Source organism: Salmo salar, chromosome 15, assembly GCF_965601325.2.
Source record: "Salmo salar chromosome 15, fSalSal1, whole genome shotgun sequence".
NCBI lineage: Eukaryota > Metazoa > Chordata > Actinopteri > Salmoniformes > Salmonidae > Salmo > Salmo salar.
Genome location: NC_138305.1, coordinates 54174264 through 54193431, shown reverse-complemented (window position 1 = coordinate 54193431; position 19168 = coordinate 54174264). Strand labels below are relative to the sequence as shown.

At 40.2% G+C, this 19168-nt stretch overlaps 1 protein-coding gene across 1 annotated transcript in view; it reads right to left on the bottom strand.

Moving 5' to 3' along the window:
• Positions 1-19168, bottom strand: part of LOC106596863 (leucine-rich repeat and fibronectin type-III domain-containing protein 2) — a 198221-nt gene that overhangs the window by 105092 nt on the left and 73961 nt on the right. Inside the window, exon 2 of the mRNA XM_045695816.2 lies at positions 18491-18615. The gene's annotated coding sequence lies outside the window, so the exon portion shown is untranslated. The remainder of the gene's footprint in view (positions 1-18490; positions 18616-19168) is intronic.

Here is a 19168-nt window from a genome sequence, read left to right as displayed (position 1 = left end):
CAATACATGCATGTTTTGTTCAATCAAGTTCATATTTATATCAAAAACCAGCTTTTTACATTAGCATGTGACGTTCAGAACTAGCATTCCCACCGAACACTTCCGGTGAATTTACTAAATTACTCACGATAAACGTTCACAAAAAACATAACAATTATTTTAAGAATTATAGATACAGAACTCCTTTATGCACTCGCTATGTCCGATTTTAAAATAGCTTTTCGGTGAAAGCACATTTTGCAATATTCTGAGTAGATACCACGCAATCACAGGCTAGCTATTTTGACACCCACCAAGTTTGACCCTCACCAAACTCCGATTTACTATTAGAAAAGTTTGATTACCTTTCCTGTTCTTCGTCAGAATGCACTCCCAGGACTTCTACTTCAATAACAAATGTTGGTTTGGTTCAAAGTAATCCATAGTTATATCCAAATAGCGGCGTTTTGTTCGTGTGTTCAAGACACTATCCAAGGGTGACGAAGGGTTACGCGCCCGACGTGTTTCGTGACACATAATTTCTAAATATTCCATTACCGTATTTCGAAGCATGTCAACCGCTGTTTAAAATCAATTTTTATGCTATTTTTCTCGTAAAAAAGCGATAATATTCCGATGTCGTTGTTTACGTTCAAAGATGAAAGAATAAAAACATGGAGTCGCCTCGTGCACGCGCCTCCAGTCTCTGTTCTCTGATCGACCACTATCAAAATGCGCTAATGTTTTTCAGCCAGGGCCTGCAAAGCCACCATTCAGCTTTTTGCCGCCTTCTGAGAGCCTATGGGAGCCGTAGGAAGTGTCACGTAACAGCAGAGATCCCTTGTTTTGGATAGAGATGATCAAGAAGGCCAAGAAATGGTCAGACAGGGTACTTCCTGTACAGAATCTTCTCAGGTTTTGGCCTGCCAAATGAGTTCTGTTATACTCACAGACACCATTCAAACAGTTTTAGAAACTTTGGAGTGTTTTCTATCCAAAGCTAATAATTATATGCATATTCTAGTTTCTGGGCAGGAGTAATAATCAGATTAAATCGGGTACGTTTTTTATCCGGCCGTGAAAATACTGCCCCCTATCCATAACAGGTTAAGATGTATTCTTAGATAACCTATGCAGATTATTATGATTTTTTAAAACATAGAATTAGGCATAATGATTATGGTTTTAGATAGCAGAAAAAAATCAGTCTCAGGTGTTTGGAAAATTCTAAGACCACCCCTGCTTCCATCCTCACACACTTTGTGGTCCCTCTAAAAGAATTGGTGCATGATGCCCATGGCGAATGTTACGGAAGAGAAGCGAGGTCACTGCTTGGACGATTGTGTGCGTCACAGCTACTGTACAATACTGCAGTCGTAATACTATGAATGTACCATCTGGAGCCAGAAGCCTCTCCCCCGCTGTATGAACACAGCACTAGTTTCTGAGTAATGCAAACATCAGCATATGCATTTGGCCTTTATGTCATCCCTTACATAAATCTCTCTTATGGCTCTCTATTACACAGTCACAACCATATATATATAGATACAGCATAGAGATATATACAGTATTTACGGTAACAACTATGATAACATTTTCTGACCAAGTGCTATGAGAACATGACTGGATTTATGAAATGAATGTGCCATTATCCACCAAAACCCCACAACTAGGTTTGCTATAAAGTTGACGGATGGTGTTGGATAAATGTACAGCATATATGTACATGAACATTGAACAGTAGTTAATATTGCAGATTGCGCCTTTAATGTTCACCAATGTATATTTTACATTTCACATTCACATGTCACCTTCATGCCACCGTGCCAATCAAATTGAATCCTCTTTATCCCTCACCCACCTATCACAGGTGGTGCCAAAGCTTAGCACACATTAAAGCATGCAACTTAAGCTGTAGAGGGCCAAGAACGCTAGCTAAAACCCTCCCCTTGCTGTACACTGTTACACATTGTTATCTGCTTTGTACACAGTGTATATGATTCCCTTTAGTCTGAGAACAGAGCACGTCTGTGGATAGCCTTGACGAGCAATTAGTACGTTTCTGTTCATGGCACCACAACACATCGTGCCAAAGAAAAGGTTGGAACTTTTAGTAAGTTCTCTCTCTTTAATGGCAGTGCAGCCACCCAGAAAATAGTTTAATCTCTCTCATGCAACACACATTTTAAAACCTGTTGGGATAGGGGGCAGTATTTTCACGTTCGGATGAAAAGCGTGCCCAGAGTAAACTGCCTGCTACTCGGGCCCAGAGTCAAATATTTGCATATTATTACTGACTGACGTGCCCAGAGTAAACTGCCTCCTACTCACTCCCAGAAACGAAGATATGCATATTATTAGTAGATTTGGTTAGAAAACACTCTGAAGTTTCTAAAACTGTTTGAATGATGTCTGTGAGTATAACAGATCTCATATGGCAGGCAAAAATCTGAGAAAAATAGAAAAAAAGAACAAAAATAAATTAATGAAAAAATAGTCTTTAGAACCTTGTTTCATGCTTCTACTGTTACTGGGCAGAGAATAAGAGCCCAATCAATCAGTGGACTGTCAGAGACCAAAGAGTTGTTTACTGCGTGAGCACACAGGAGCGCCGCTCCTTCTTTTTCCTCTGTAATGAAAACGCTATTGTCCAGTTGGAATATTATCGAATATTTATGTTAAAAAGACCCTAAGGTTTGATTGTAAACATCGTTTGACATGTTTCTACGAACGGTAATGGAACATTTCGACTTTTCGTCTCTGGTTTTGTGCTCCCGCATTTTGCCTTTGGATAGTGATCTGAACGCACGAACAAAAGGAGGTGGAGTCAAAAGTAATATGAAGTCCTATGAGTGTCATCTGATGAAGATCGTCAAAGGTTAGTGATTCATTTTAGCTGTATTTCTGGTTTTTGTGATGCCTCTCCTTGCTTGGAAAATGGCTTATGTGGTTTTTCTTGTGTTATGCTTTCGCCGTAAAGCCTTTTTGAAATCGGACAATGTGGTTGGATTAACTTCTCTGGGCTAGGTGGGACGTGACCGTCCCACAGTATTCAACAGCCAGTGAAATCGCATGTCGCGAAATACAAAACAGCAAAAATCTCAATTTCATTTTCTCAAACAATCAACTATTTTACACCATTTTAAAGATAAGACTCTCGTTAATCTAACCACATTGTCCGATTTCAAAAAGGCTTTACGGCAAAAGCATAAAATTAGATTATGTTAGGACATAAACTTCACAATAAAATCCACACAGCCATTTTCCAAGCAAGGACATGCATCACAAAAACCAAAAGTACAGCTAAAATATTCACTAACCTTTGATGATCTTCATCAGATGGCACTCATAGGACTTCATGTTATACAATACATGTATGTTTTGCTCGATAAAGTTAATATTTATATCCAAAAAACCCATTTTACATTGGCGCGTGATGTTCAGAAAATGTATTCCCACCAAAACTTCACATCAATTTACAAAAATACTCATCATAAACGTTGATAAAATTTACAACAGCTATTGAAAGAATTATAGATACACTACTCCTTGACGCAACCGCTTTGTCAGATTTCAAAATAACTTTATGGAGAAAGCTCATTGTTCAATATTCTGAGTACATAGCTCAGCCATCGAAGCAAGCTATACAGTTACCCGCCAAGTTCTGGCATCAACAAAACTCTGAATTAGTATTATAAATATTCTCTTACCTTCACTGATCTTCGTCAGAATGCACTCCGAGGACTCCTACTTCCACAAGAAATGTTCGTTTTGTTCGAAATACTCCATATTTATGTCCAAATACCTCCATTTTGTTTGTGCGTTCAGATCACTATCCAAAGGCATAACGCGCGAGCGCAGTACCAGAGACGAAAAGTCAAAATGTTCTATTACCGGTCGTAGAAACATGTCAAACGATGTTTACAATCAATCCTTAGGGTATTTTTAACCTCTTGGCCTTCCCCTAAAGCGATTTTTGAAAAAAAATTGTGCCCATTTTAAACGGCCTCCTACTCAAACTCAGAAGCTAGGATATGCATATAATTAATACTTGTGGATAGAAAACACCCTAAAGTTTCTAAAACTGTTTAAATGGTGTCTGTGAGTATAACAGAACTCATATGGCAGTCAAAACCCCGAGACAGATGGAAACAGGAAGTGGAATTCTGAATTGCGAACTCAACTTCATCACGTTGCCTATTAATCACACCGTGAGCTATGGTTCATTGAGCACTTCCTATTGCTTCCACTAGATGTCCCCAGTCTTCACAAATTGGTTTGAGCCTTCTACTGTTAAAATTGAATGAATGAGACGCTGTGGAATGTGGTCACACGGAGAGGGCCATCACCATTATGACGCCGGCGCCCCTGGTTACCCTCCCCTTTCGAAACATTTTGAAACACAATGCAATCGTCCCCCTCGAATCTTATTGGCTCTCTTGTTGAAACAGGCCCTGAAGATTTATGTTATACAACGTTTGACACGTTTGAACGAACCTAAATGGGAAAAAAAAGCTTTTTGTCGAAATGGCTGTCCCGTGGCCGACGGAGGATTTGGATCAGCCTTCAGACGCGCTAACAAGAACAAGCTAATGGAACATAATGGATGAACTTTTTCGAACTAAAATACATTTGTTGTGGACCTGGGATTTCTGGAAGTGCTTTCTGATGAAGACAACCAAAGGTAAGGGATTATTGACAATAGTATACAAGACTAGATGTGATATGCGATTGTTCCAAGATGGCGCTGACATGTAACGTTAGCCTATTTTTCAGAGTATCGCATCCCCTTTCATCGCAAAGTATGATTACCCAGTAAAGTTAATTTTAAATCTGGTATTACAGGTGCTTTCAAGAGATATTCATCTATAAATCTTAGAATGACAATATTACATTTTAAAATGTTTTCGAATAGTAATTTAGTAAATTGTAGCTCTGTTTCATCGGATGCATTTGAGGGAAAATAGTCAACGTTACGCACCGATGTAAAATGCTGTTTTTATATATAAATATTAACTTTATCGAACAAAAGAATGCATGTATTGTGTAACATGATGTCCTAGGTGTGTCATCTGATGAAGATTGTCAAAGGTTAGTGCTGCATTTAGCTGTTTTTTGGATATTTGTGATGCATGTGGTTGGTCGGAAAATGGCTATGTGGCTACTTTTACGATATACTCCTCTAACATAATCTAATGTTTTGCTTTTGCTGTAAAGCCTTTTTGAAATCGGACAACGTGGTTCGATTCAGGAGAGGTGTATCTATAAAACGATATAATTTGATATTTTTTTTTTTATTACATTTTGTTATGCTAATGTCGATATGATTTTTCGCTGGATGTCCGTCCCGTATAGGCCGCACAGGGGTTAACATAAAATGTCGATAATATTCCAACGGGACAATAGCGTATTCATTCAAGAAGAAAAAGAAGGAGGGGCGTGCTCGCGGGATCGCACATCACCAAGCCCTTTGTCCATAGACAGTCCACTCATTGACTGAGCTACTATTCTCTGTCCAGTAACAGGAGAATGATGGAACATTTTTCTGAAGGCTGTTGACAGCCAATGGAAGCCTTAGGAAGTGCAACGTGACCCCACAGACACTGTAGTTTCGATCGGGATTCAAAAGAAGAACTACAATTCTCAGATTTCCACACTTCCTGGTTGGATTTTTCTCAGGTTTTTGCCTGCCATATGAGTTCTGTTATACTCACAGACATCATTCAAACAGTTTTAGAAACTTCAGAGTGTTTTCTATCCAAATCTACAAATAATATGCAAATATTTGACTCTGAGCCCGAGTATTAGGCAGTTTACTCTGGGCAAGCTTTTCATCCGAAATTGAAAGTACTGCCCCCTATACCCTAAAAAGTTAACGAGAAGATTATCTTTAAAATGGTGTATTACAGTTGTATGTTCGAGAAAATTTAATTATGAGATTTCTGCTGTTTTGTATTTCGCGCCCTGCTATTACATTGGCTGTTGGCGAGGGGTTCCGCTAGCAGAACTCCTGTCCATAACAGGTTTAACAACAATTTGAGTCACACATACCTTACCAGTCAAAAGTTTGGACGCACACTCATTCAAAGGTTTTTCTTCATTTTTACTATTATTCTACGTAGTAAAAGACATCAAAAACATATGGAGTCCTGTAGTAACTAAAAAAGTGTTAAAAAATATAAATATATTTGCCTTGATGACAGCTTTGCACACTCTTGGCATTCTCTCAAACTGCTTCACCTTGAATGGTTTTGAAGGAGTTCCTGGATATGCTTAGCTGCATATGCTGGCTGCTTTTCCTTCTCTCAGCATTCCAACTCATCCCAAACCAAACCATCAATTGGTTTGAGGATGGGTGGTTGTGGAGTCCAGGTCATCTGATGCAGCACTCCATCACTCTCCTTCTTGGTCAAATAGCCCTTACACAGCCTGGAGGTGTGTTGGGTCATTGTCCTGTTGAAAGACAAATGATAGTCCCTCTAAATACAAACCAGAATGGATGGCGTATCACTGCAGAATGCTGTGGTAGCCATGCTGGTGAAGTGTGCCTTGAATTCTAAATAAATCACAGACAGTATCCTCAGAAAAGCACCCCCACACATCACACCTCCTCCTCCATGCTTCAAGGTGGGAACCACACATGCGGAGATCATCCGTTCACCTACTCCGCATCTCACAAAGACACGGCGGTTGGAACCAAAAGTCTCTCATCAGACCAAAGGATATATTTCCACCGGTCTAATATCCATTGCTTGTGTTTCTTGGTCCAAGCAAGTCTCTTCTTCTTATTGGTGTCCTTTAGTAGTGGTTTCTTTGCAGCAATTCGAACACATAGGCCTGATTCACGCCTTCTCCTCTGAACAGTTGATGTTGAGATGTGTATGTTACTTGAACTCTGTGAAGCATTTATTTGGGCAGAAATTTCTGAGGTGCAGTTAACCTGTTGGGTCTAGGGGGCAGCATTTGCACGTCTGGATAAAAAAAATGTACCCGATTTAATCTGGTTACTAATCCTACCCAGTAACTAGAATATGCATATACTTATTATATATGGATAGAAAACACTCTAAAGTTTCCAAAACTGTTTGAATGGTGTCTGTGAGTATAACAGAACTCATTTGGCAGGCAAAACCCTGAGACATTTTCTGACAGGAAGTGGATACCTGATGTGTTGTATTGACTTTAAACCTATCCCATTGAAAAACACAGGGGTTTAGGAATATTTTGGCACTTCCTATTGCTTCCACTAGATGTCCCAGCCTTTACAAAGTGTTTTGAGTCTTCTGGAGGGAGATCTGACCGAACAAGAGCCATGGAACGGTGATGTCCCATTAGACACCTGGCGCGCTAGTTCATGTTGGGTACCCTCGTTCCAATACGTTATAAAAGAGTATGCATTCGTCCACCTTGAATATTATTCATGTTCTGGTTAAAAAAGGCCCTAATGATTTATGCTATACAACGTTTGACATGTTTGAACGAACGGAAATATATTTTTTCCCCTCGTTCATGACGAGAAGTCCGGCTGGCTTACATCATGTGCTAACGAGACGGAGATTTTTGGACATAAATGATGAGCTTTTTTGAACAAAACTACATTCGTTATGGACCTGTGATACCTGGAAGTGACATCTGATGAAGAGAATCAAAGGTAATGGATTATTTACATAGTATTTTCGATTTTAGATCTCCCCAACATGACGTCTAGTCTGTATCGCAACGCGTATTTTTCTGGGCGCAGTGCTCAGATTATTGCAAAGTGTGATTTCCCAGTAAGGTTATTTTTAAATCTGGCAAGTTGATTGCGTTCAAGAGATGTAAATCTATAATTCTTTAAATGACAATATAATATTTTACCAATGTTTTCTAATTTTAATTATTTAATTTCTGACGCTGACTTGACTGCCGGTTATTGGAGGGAAACGATTTCCTCAACATCAATGCCATAGTAAAACGCTGTTTTTGTATATAAATATGAACTTGATAGAACTAAAAATGCATGCATTGTCTAACATAATGTCCTAGGAGTGTCATCTGATGGAGATTGTAAAAGGTTAGTGCATCATTTTAGCTGGTTTTATGGTTTTGGTGACCCTGTCTTTGACTTGACAAAACATTACACACAACTCTTGTAAATGTACTGTCCTAACATACTCTAAATTTATGCTTTCGCCGTAAAACCTTTTTGAAATCGTAAAACGTGGTTAGATTAAGGAGATGTTTATCTTTCAAATGGTGTAACATAGTTGTATTTTTGAAAAATTTGAATTTTTACATTTATTTGGATTCAAATTTGCCGCTCTTGAAATGCACCTGCTGTTGATGGAGTGCACCACGGGTGGCACGCTAGCGTCCCACCTAGCCCCAAGAGGTTAACTCTAATGAATTTATCCTCTGCAGCAGAGGTAACTCTGGGTCTTCCTTTCCTATGGCGATCCTCATGAGAGCCGGTTTCATTATAGCGCTTGATGTTTTTTGCGACTGCACTTGAAAAAACAATTCAAAGTTCTTGAAATGTTCCGTATTGACTGATCTTCATGTCTTAAAGTAATGATGGACTGTAGTTTCTCTTTGCTTATTTGAGCTGTTCTTGCCATAATATGGATTTGGTCTTTTACCAAATAGGGCTATCTTCTGTATACCACCCTACTTAGTCACAACACAACTGATTGTCTCAAACGCATTAAGGAAAGAAATTCCACAAAGTAACTTTTAACAAGGGATGCCTGTTAATTGAAATGCATTCCAGGTGACTACCTCATGAAGCTGGTTGAGAGAATGCGAAGCTTCTGCAAAGCTGTCATTAAGGCAAAGGGTGGCTATAATGCGATGCTACTGGCGGCAGAGAAGTCAGGCGCAGGAGACCGGAAACTGATTTACAACAGTTGTGTTTAATAACCATAAACCACCGTCAACAGAACAATACAATAAATGGGTCAAACAAAACCCGGTAAATACCAGCATACCGTGCACAAGCACTACAACAAACAATTACGGACAAGGACATTAACCACAGATGCAGGTGATGAGGATAAGGATGAGGATGGTTAATGGATCACACACTACAAATTTAAAACCTAAAAAAAACATGTCAAATGATCAAAGCAGTTGGCTTTTTACTTTAGCATTATCAAAATGAAAACTGCAACAAGGAAAATATAAAATATATATCTATAATACCAGAAATCTCAGAGGGTTAAATACACAACATGTAATTGATGGAATTGGAACCAGGTGTGATGGAAGACAAGACAAAACCAATGGAAAATGAAAAGTGGATCGACGATGGCTAGAAGGTCGGTGACGTCGACCGCCGAACGCCGCCCGAACAAGGAGAGGGACCAACTTCGGCGGAAGTCGTGATAGTGGCTACTTTGAAGAATATCAAATATCAAATATATTTTGATATGTTTAACACTTTTTTGGTTACTAGATGATTCCATATGTGTTATTTCATAGTTTTGATGTCCTCACTATTATTCTACAATTTATAAAATAGTAAAAGCAAAGAAAAACCCTGGAATGTTTTGGTGTGTCCAAACTTTTGACTGGTACTGTATCTGCTATGCTAAATGAGACTTTAAAATTATCCTGGCAACCTAAACAATCCACAACAAGACTAGAATGTGTAAATCACATTCACTCAAATGTGCATGTGTTATATTGCCTGACACCAGCACCACAGAGACCAATATACTGTACAGCATCATCAGTGAAAACTATGCCTCAGTGAAAATGCTCTAATTCCTGAGCTCAGAGGGTGTCTATCCAAGCTTCAGAGCTATTTCCATATGCACTGGCAGATGGCTGGACACTTTCAGCAGCCCAGCGATATTCACACCTAGGCTCACACACAGCACATACTTGGCTAGCTTGCCATTGTCATGTTGTTCGTGGGCGAGTGACTGGAGGCCAGTGGCGGGTGACCAGCCAGGGTGAATCAGCGGGGTCGTGAGTGACACATACCAATGAAAGGCTCTGTAAAGCAGCCTGGGGTGGAGGATGTTGGCAACATTCTGCAGAGCGGAGTAGAGAGGCCATGCCATGCTTTACTGTTTCTGGCTCTGAGCTGAGCTGAGCCTGTATAATAGAGACGGGTGGGCATGGGGGACTTGCTCTGACTACACATAGATCACACACTGTACACAGTGCACCAAACTGCCATGAATTATGAACAAATCCATTTGGAAAGAAGAGAAAGAAAGATCAATCTGTGTGAAAAGGAGAGCACATTGAAGGGGAATGGAAACACTTGGCTTTAGAACACCAGCTAACTGTAACTGTAAATTGCCATATTGGCATTGTTGCGGAGAGTTTGGGAATTTCTGAATTAACTGAGACCATGACCTCTGTGTGCATTAGTGAGCATACTTTGTTGGTCTCAAACCATATATGAAAACATAATACATATTTGAAAGCTGAAAAACAGCCCTTTCAAATTATATGACAAACAATAGCATCACATCAATCCAATGGTAGTCAGTCAAGAAAAAACACGTGAAAATGTGTATCTTATACAAAAATCAACACTTTTTTCCCAAAAAGCTGCCATTTACACAAATTCCTAATGAAGATAGAGAAAAAACAGAGCATATGTGACTCATTCCGCGCATCACTACTTCACAGGAGAGCCATTTGAACGTAAACTTTTTTTTAATTTTATGAAAATGAGACAGAAATGCCTTCTGGAACATGTGAACTTTCATGTGCCTAAATAACAAACTTGTATGCCATCTGTAAATATGAATACAATTGTTAAATTACGAGCCTAGTTGGTTTAGCCACAAAAAAAGTCAGCAACCTTCCTGCTAGCCATGATTGTCTGAGATAATGGGTGAGCTGGACATCCAGAGAGATGAGTTTAGATTGGTCTGCCATGAAAGCACATCTATTTGAGCTGGTCAGTATGTGTAGTAGGTAATCCTTTCTAACGAGGCTTTTTTAAAAACGATATCACGTAGTAAAACGGCATTAGTGTTGCTCTCCACTTTCTGAACTGAGTTTTGAAATCAGTGGAATTAGAGAATGATAGCTAATTGTCACGCCCTGACCTGAGAGAGCTGTCTTCTCTGTTTAGTTAGGTCAGGGTGTGATATGGGGTGGGAATTATATGTATTGTATTTCTTTGTTTTGGCCGAGTATGGTTCCTAATCAGAGGCAGCTGTCTATCGTTGTCTCTGATTGGGAATCATACTTAGGTCCATTTTGGTCCCCTTCTCCTTACGACGAAAGCCATCACACTAATGAGATGGAGAAAACACCTGCCTCTGGATTACATCTTCAAACTAAGGGCAACCACGGCATCTGTGACAGAGGGAGAAGCGTCCATTCATGTATACGGGTAAGATAGTCTAGCTAGCTACGTTTTCAGACATTACACGTTTAAAACTTTTACAGAAAGTTATTTTCACTTAAAGTTAAAGTGTACTGTTAGCTAGCTAGCGAACGTTAGCTGGCTGGCTCACAAGCTAACGTTACATGTATGATCTGTGTAGTAATAATATTTGTATTTCAGAGCCATTTGCTTTGCTAGTTATTGTCAAGGTTGTGCGCTACTGGTGGAGGAGTCAGGTGCAGGAGAGCAGAGAGTTGTGAACAGGGGCACACTTTATTTAGGCAGAGGCAATAAAACAGACAGACGCCACTGTGTCAAAAACCTCCAGCCAAAGGTAAAAAGTGCAAGGCGTGAAACAGTCACAAAAATAAGCAAATGTTTAACAATTAAACATCCTTCGTGAAATACCACGGAAATACAGGGGGAAACCCAGCCTGGCGCGTAACACGAAACACGTAACAAAAACTATTTCACACAAAGACATGGGGGAACAGAGGAATAAATACATGCAGTGTGATTAGGGAATGTAAACCAGGTGTGCAGGGAACAAGACAAAACAAATGGAACAATGAAAAAATGGAGCGGCGATGGCTAGAAAGCCGGTGATGTCGACCGCCGAACGCCACCCGAACAAGGAGAGGAGCCGACTTCGGCGGAAGTCGTGACAGTTATAGCCTGATGTTAGCTATCTAACATTGAACCTGGTTGGTTAGCTACCTGTAGATTCATGTAGGGTAGTAACGTCATTAGTTGGGATTATGGTTCATTGTTTAGCTAGCTAGCTACAAGTCTTAACAAAATACTTCACTATGCAAGTAACCATTTCAATAGAATGTTAATGATGTCACTGCGACAACTGTTGATAGACGTAGCTGGTAAATTCGCTCCGGCTATCTACTCTGGCTATTTCAGAGGACTCTTGTCTGAGTGTGCCAAAGCACAGAATAACTGACAAATTTATGAACGCTTAACACCCATTGAATATGGCCGGTGTCAGTAAACGTTGGCAAAAAAATGTCATTAAATTGTTGCCAGCAGCACATTTGCAGTCACCAACGCTCTGGAGAACACAAAACCAGCCTAACCAGCTCTGCTAGGGTAAGTAAAATAGTCAGAGTGAGCTGTTCTCTCATTTGTTGTCTGGAAATAGCAAGCAAGCTAGCCAACATTAGCCAGTTGTCTTGGGTGATTGACTGCTGTTGTTAGGTCAGCTAGATAACATTATGTGTATGATCTGTGTAGTAATATTATTCGTATCTCAGAGCCATTTGGTTTGGTAGTTATATATAACACAAAACCAGCCTAACCAGCTCTGCTAGGGTGAGTAAAAAGGTCAGAGTGAGCTGTTCTCTCATTTTTGTCTGGAAGTAGCTAGCCAACATTAGCCAGTTAGCTTGGTTGCTTGACTGCTGTTGTTAGGACAAAACGCTCAGATCAACCCTACTCCTTGGCCAGAGCGCCCAGTTAAAGAGATGGGCGGGGCTAAAGCTTAAGAGGCCGTGAAAGATTCTGAATGGGTGTAGACAAAGAAGAGCGCTCCAGTACTGTATGTGTACCAAAACATTCAAAGGCCATTTTCTCAAAAGTGAGGTTACAAGTTTATCAAAAAGTATAATTACTTTCCCATTGTTCTTCAACTGTAGTGTATGATATAACATTTTCTATCTCTGGGTCTCTACTTTTATCCAATGTAAAAAACACAATTTCAAATTTTGCTAAATAAGACCGAATCGAGCCGGTCGGTCACATTTTGAGTCTTCCTTATTTAGTAAGGGTTTAAAATCTGAAATCAGAATAGTAATACATTTTTTTTTTACTGTGAATGAGTTAAAGCTCTTTTAGTGAGAACAGTGGTATTTTTCTATAATTATATGGATGTTCCGTGATCAGACACTTTCTTATCTTGATAGAATATTAAACACATACTGTATATAGCTGTCCGATGACACATTCTGATGGAATGGCTTGTCCTGCACTTTGTAAAAACCTAGAGAATGTTGGAAAAAGATTGTGGTTAATTTCTAAACATAGCAATGTGAATGCAAAGAGGACCCAGACCACAAAATAGATGAAGTGAACTGGCAAAGAGTTTGAGTCCTCATTCAAAGGCAGGGGCAGTGTGAATAAAAAAATGTTGCTTTGTTTTTTTCCCCAAAGTTCGCTTTAAAGAGGACTGAGATCGGTTAAAAGAGGACTATATGTGAAAACACAAGAAAAGACATACACAAGTAATATAATATGAATAAAACAAAAACTTTATTGAAACAACAAGGTTAGGGGAATATATTGTCTCATTCAAACCTGAAAACAATGTGGAAGTTACATCGCTGTCATGACCAAAACATTATATCCAAAATTCATCTCAGGGATATTGTTACCAAAATTGTTATGTAATTAGAAAATATGATAAGAATAAGGCATATTTTGACACAAATGGGCTTTTACAACTTCATTTTCTTTTGTACTACATTCCACTAGGCCGATATCCTAACACACAAAGAGTCAGAATGGAAAAAAATGAAAAGCATGAAACAGAGGCGAAATTACCAGTGACAGTCTGAGATACTTGGTGAAGACTTGGAGTCCCTTTACTAGTGCCTATGTGCGCAATGAGTGGAGTGCTGGAGTGCCACTACCTAAAACAATTTTGGTCCCCTACAATACATAACTGCTCGCCCATTCAGGTGCAACACAAACAAACCACATCATATTCTCCTTTCTAACTTTGCTGTAACAAAGTCAACAATTTCTACAGAAGTCCTCCAGTACATTGAAGTTCATCTAGGCTCAGCTAGGCTGTGAGGGTGTAATTGTCCCTCAGCCATTTTGAAACTTCAGCAGCATCTTGTCCACTCTCTCCAGCCCCTGCATGTCCTCACAAAGGTCTGAGAGAGAGTGTCAGAGAGAGAGAGAAAAAAACACCCCCACTAAAATACAGTGCCTTCGGAAAGTATTCAGGCCCCTTGACTTTTTCCTCATTTTGTTATGTTACAGCCTTATTCTAAAATGGATTAAAGTATTTTTTTCCCCTCATAAATCTACACACAATACCCAATAATAACAAAGCGGAAACAGGTTTTTAGAAATGTTTGCAAATTTATAAATAATAAATACCTTATTTGCATAAGCATTCAGACCCATTGCTATGAGACTTGAAATTGAGCTCAGGTGCATTCTGTTTCCATTGATCATCCTTGAGATGTTTCTACAACTTGATTTGAGTCCACCTATGGTAAATACAATTGATTGGACATGATTTGGAAAGGCATAAACCTGTCTGTATAAAGTCCCAAAGTTGACAGTGCATGCCAGAGCAAAAGCCAAGCCATGAGGTTGAAAGAATTATTCATAGAGCTCTGAGACAGGATTGTGTCAAGGCACAGATCTGGGGAAGGGTACCAAAAATGTCTGCAGCATTAAAGGTCAACCAAGAACACAGTGGCCTCCATCATTCTTAAATTGAAGAAGTTTGGACCCACCGAGACTCTTCCTAGAGCTGACTGCCCGGCTAAACTGAGAAATCGGGGTACAAGAGCCCTGGTCAGGGAGGTGACCAAGAACCCGATGGTCACTCGAACAAAGCTCCAGAGTTACTCTGTGGATATGGGAGAACCTTCCAGAAGGACAACCATTTACGCAGCACTCCACCTGTCAGGCCTTTATGGTAGAGTGGCCAGATGGAAGCCACTCCTCAGTAAAAGGCACATGACAGCCCAGTTTAAGTTTGCCAAAAGGCACCTAAAGGACTCTCAGACCATGAGAAACAAGATTCTGTGGTCTGGTGAAACCAAGATTGAACTCTTTGGCCTGAATGCTAAGCTTAACCTCTAGAGGAAATCTGGCACCATCCATATTGTGAAGCATGGAGGGTGGCAGCATCATGCTGTGGGGATGTTTTTCAGCGGCAGGGCCTGGGAGATTAGTCAGGGATGAGGGAAAGATCAATGGAGAAAAGTACAGAGAGATCCTTGATGAAAACCTGCGCCAGAGCGCTCAGGACCTCAGACTGGGGCGAAGGTTCACCTTCCAACAGGACAACGACCCTAAGCGCACAGACAAGACAATGCAGGAGTGGCTTTCGGACAAGTCTCTGAATGTCCTTGAGTAGCCCAGCCAGAGCCTTGACTTGAACCTGATCGAACATCTCTGGAGAGACCTGAAAATAGCTGTGCAGTGACTCTCCCCATCCAACCTGACAGAGCTTGAGAGTATTTGCAGAGAAGAATGGGAGAAACTCCCCAACTGCAGGTTTGCCAAGCTTGTAATCTTATACCCAAGAAGACTCAAGGCTGTAATTGCTGCCAAAGGTGCTTCAATAAAGTACTGATAAAGTGTGTGAATACTTATGTAAATGTGATATTTCAATTTTTATTTTATTTTATACATTTGCAAACATTTCTAAAAACCTGTTTTTGCTTTGTCATTGTGGGGTATTTTGTGTAGATTGATGAGAAAAAAAATCTATTTCATCAATTTTAGAATAAGGCTGTAACGTAACAAAAAATAAAAAAAGTCAAGGGGTCTGAATACTTTCCGAATGCACTGTATATAGTCCTAATAGTACATAACAATAATACATAATTGACAATCACCTTCCAGTCAAAAAGCTTGGCTTAGCAACTATTTTAGGAATCATACAACATGACACAGATAACAAACACCTAAAGCAATATCTAGCTATGTAGTTGTCTAGCTAGCTAGCTAATAATAATAAGTATGGGGATCATACATTTTACTGGTAAAATAGCAATCCTGCATTAGCCCTCTCTGGCTGGTTAGCTACATATCGCATCACTAGCAAATTTGTTTGAGCTCTGAATAATGCCTAAAGACAAACACTCTTCAAAGTGTCAATAAGAGAATTTTATGTTGTACAGCTATCAAATAAAATATTAGCATAAAAAAAAGACAAGACAAGAGCTAAATCAAGTACTAGCCAGCTAGCTTCCTTGCTGACTGTCTACTCGGCTGACTGTCTACTCGGCTTGTTATCAAAAGTTAATCTTAATAATCAGAAAAAATACTCTAAAATGTAAATATTATAATTACCAACATAAAAGTGATTGTATCAGTTACTTACCTTAACATTGTTGTCCTGATCTCAATGACAGAGCAGTGTCGAAGTTGGAGGCGAGTGGAGGAAAGGGCAACATTCACTTTCAGTCCCCATGCCAAAACTCACCATTTGCTCAACACTGCCAATGACGCAGTCGTTGCTATAGCAATGCACAATGGCGCTACCCATACCACTAATAAACATTGTTCAAGATCAAAATCCCCCAAAATAGAGATGTTGCCATGTTCAATGCACATGTTTAGTATTAATGAATTGAAGACATCTCTTTACTTTCTGAAGTGTTTCTAGTCCCATTTAATTACCCAAAAGATCTTTGTATATCGTGGTGCTTGTTTCTTCATTCTCAATCCTCCTTTAATCTACCCCAAGTTGGACAGAACCGAGGAGCCGGGATATTGAAATTGCTAAAACATTGAGCCGGGCAAATCAATCTCAAATCTAGTGATTTTCTTGATGGTGAAGAAGTGTGAAATGCTTTGTGACCAGTAACAACAGCCACAACAACAGGACAGCCACAAATGGAGTCCTAATGAATATAAAGACTGATAACCACTGTTTGATAAAGCACAGTACAGACTATCAGTGGAGCTTAATTTCCCCAGGCTCCAGTGGCCTGTCTAGTGAGAGTGGTCAAATGTGTGTAATTTACCTCTGTGTGTTCCTTCCTTCCTCCTTTATTTTGCCAAATGGCTTGGGAATGGGGAGTGAGTCAAGGTTAAAAGCATATACCTCCAGGGAGATCCAGCCAGCCACAGACAGGATACAGTTTAGGGGGGTATCTAGTGTAGCTCCAGCAGCACTCAAGGCCCTGGGCTCTGCGCTTTAAGGCAGGATATCTTTGGCTTTGTAAACATCCCCATCTCTGTCTCTGTGAATTCACAGCCGTAAAACAGCTGTGGCCGGTATGGGAGAAACCTGACAAACATATTACCCGGGTGCTACTGCGTACGTGCAGCCGTGGTAGCATCTGCAATCAACAATTTGTTATTCAATGCAGATGGCATTTACACCGTTTTAGCGCCGTTACCCAAATAAATCTGTATGTCCTGGGAGACGACAGATGAAACCAGAGGGAATCATCAACCTTGGGAGAAAAAAAACCCTACACAGCCGAATCTATGGTAGTGGTACATACAATTAATGCCATGGACTAGGCCATGATTACGAATGGAGGACACGTCTCACTGTGAGTGAAGAGCAATCAAACTCACACAGACTCTCAGTCGAATGAATAAAATAAAGATGAGGCTGTGTCTTTGTCTGACCCTTTCCCACTCCTAGCCTGGGCTAATGGGATTGTGTTAGCCATAGGACAGGTGTCTGTCTAGTCTCTAATGAGTTACACAGCACAAAGGGAAACTTTTCACCAACATTGCTCTGCTCGTCTGCTGCCATTCTCAGTGCCTTGCGGCTTTGAGAGGTGGATCAGTGTCAGTTTGAAATGGAATCTCTGCTAGGAGGTAGCATTGGCAGGTAGCAACATCACATTGGGATATTTACTATATTTGTCACGAATCCCACCGAAGGTGGCCCCCCTGCCTGCTCGGGCGGCGCTCGGCGGTCGTCGTCGCCGGCCTACTAGCCGCCGCTGAGCCTTTTTACTTTTTCTGTTTGTATGTCTTATTGGTTGCACCTGTTCCCTATTTGAGTGTCTTGATTTGTACCGGAGAAAATAAATCCATTATTTCCTTACCTCTGCTCTCTGCGCCTGACTCCTACCACTACTCCTAGCAATTCGTGACAATATTTCTACATACATCTAGGGTAGTTAGTTACAGTAAAGTTAAATTACTTAATTGGCGTCACTGTCTGCTGCTAGAAGGTAGCATTGACTGTTGGCAACATCTCACTGGGAGGTTAAGTGTGTTTCTACGTAAATCCAGGGTAGTTAGTCACAGTTCTGTTTAATTAGTTAAAGAAATTAGCCTGATTCCCCACTGCACTGCTGTTCGCCTCTGAAGCCAACATAGGCAGGCTACACTGTTAGAAAGTGTTCATCTTGACAAATCCAGGAGTGAGCATGTTATTTCAAAAGAAAGTTATTGTTCAAACATGAGGGATGTAGAGTAATTTATGGTATAACAAAGGGCACTGACCTTTCTGCCTCCTTGTTGGCAGTAAACAAGGTATGTCTCGTTCTCCTCTTCCAGAAAATTCTTGGCAATTGCTCTCCCTTGCATGTGATATACATGTATCATACTTCATCGGGTTACGCTCTCACCTAAAAGAAAAACGCAAACAAACACTAGCGTGAAATATTCATAAACTTCAGAAAAGGGACCAAAAAGAGGAACCATACACAGAGGATGCCTCTGCTGGCTGTTCACTTAGGGAAGGGAACTCTGTATTCTAGGTGGTTTTTGGATAAAGATCTCAGGTTGGTCTGTCAATCTGGCAATTAACCAGTGCAAGGAGCCTAAAGGAAATCCAATATATTTCCATTATGGTGTTTACATGGAGCAGCAAAGCCCAGGGACTCCCTCCCCTGCAATTCATTACACCGATACGCAATCCTTCCCTTGGGGCCGAGCCAATACTATTACACTGCACCCGCCATATCTAATTTCGTCTGCTGATATCACAATCTGTGAAACTCAAGGAGAGCTCGTGGTCTTTCACAGTCAGTCTCCTCCCTAACAGGTAAGTTCCCATTACTACAACTATATGCGTACACAATTTATACCCCCACATTGTATAGGATATCGTTCCCTCAATCCACATTTAGTCACACTCCATGTAATGACACCACCAGTCATTTTCATTAAGATGTCTTG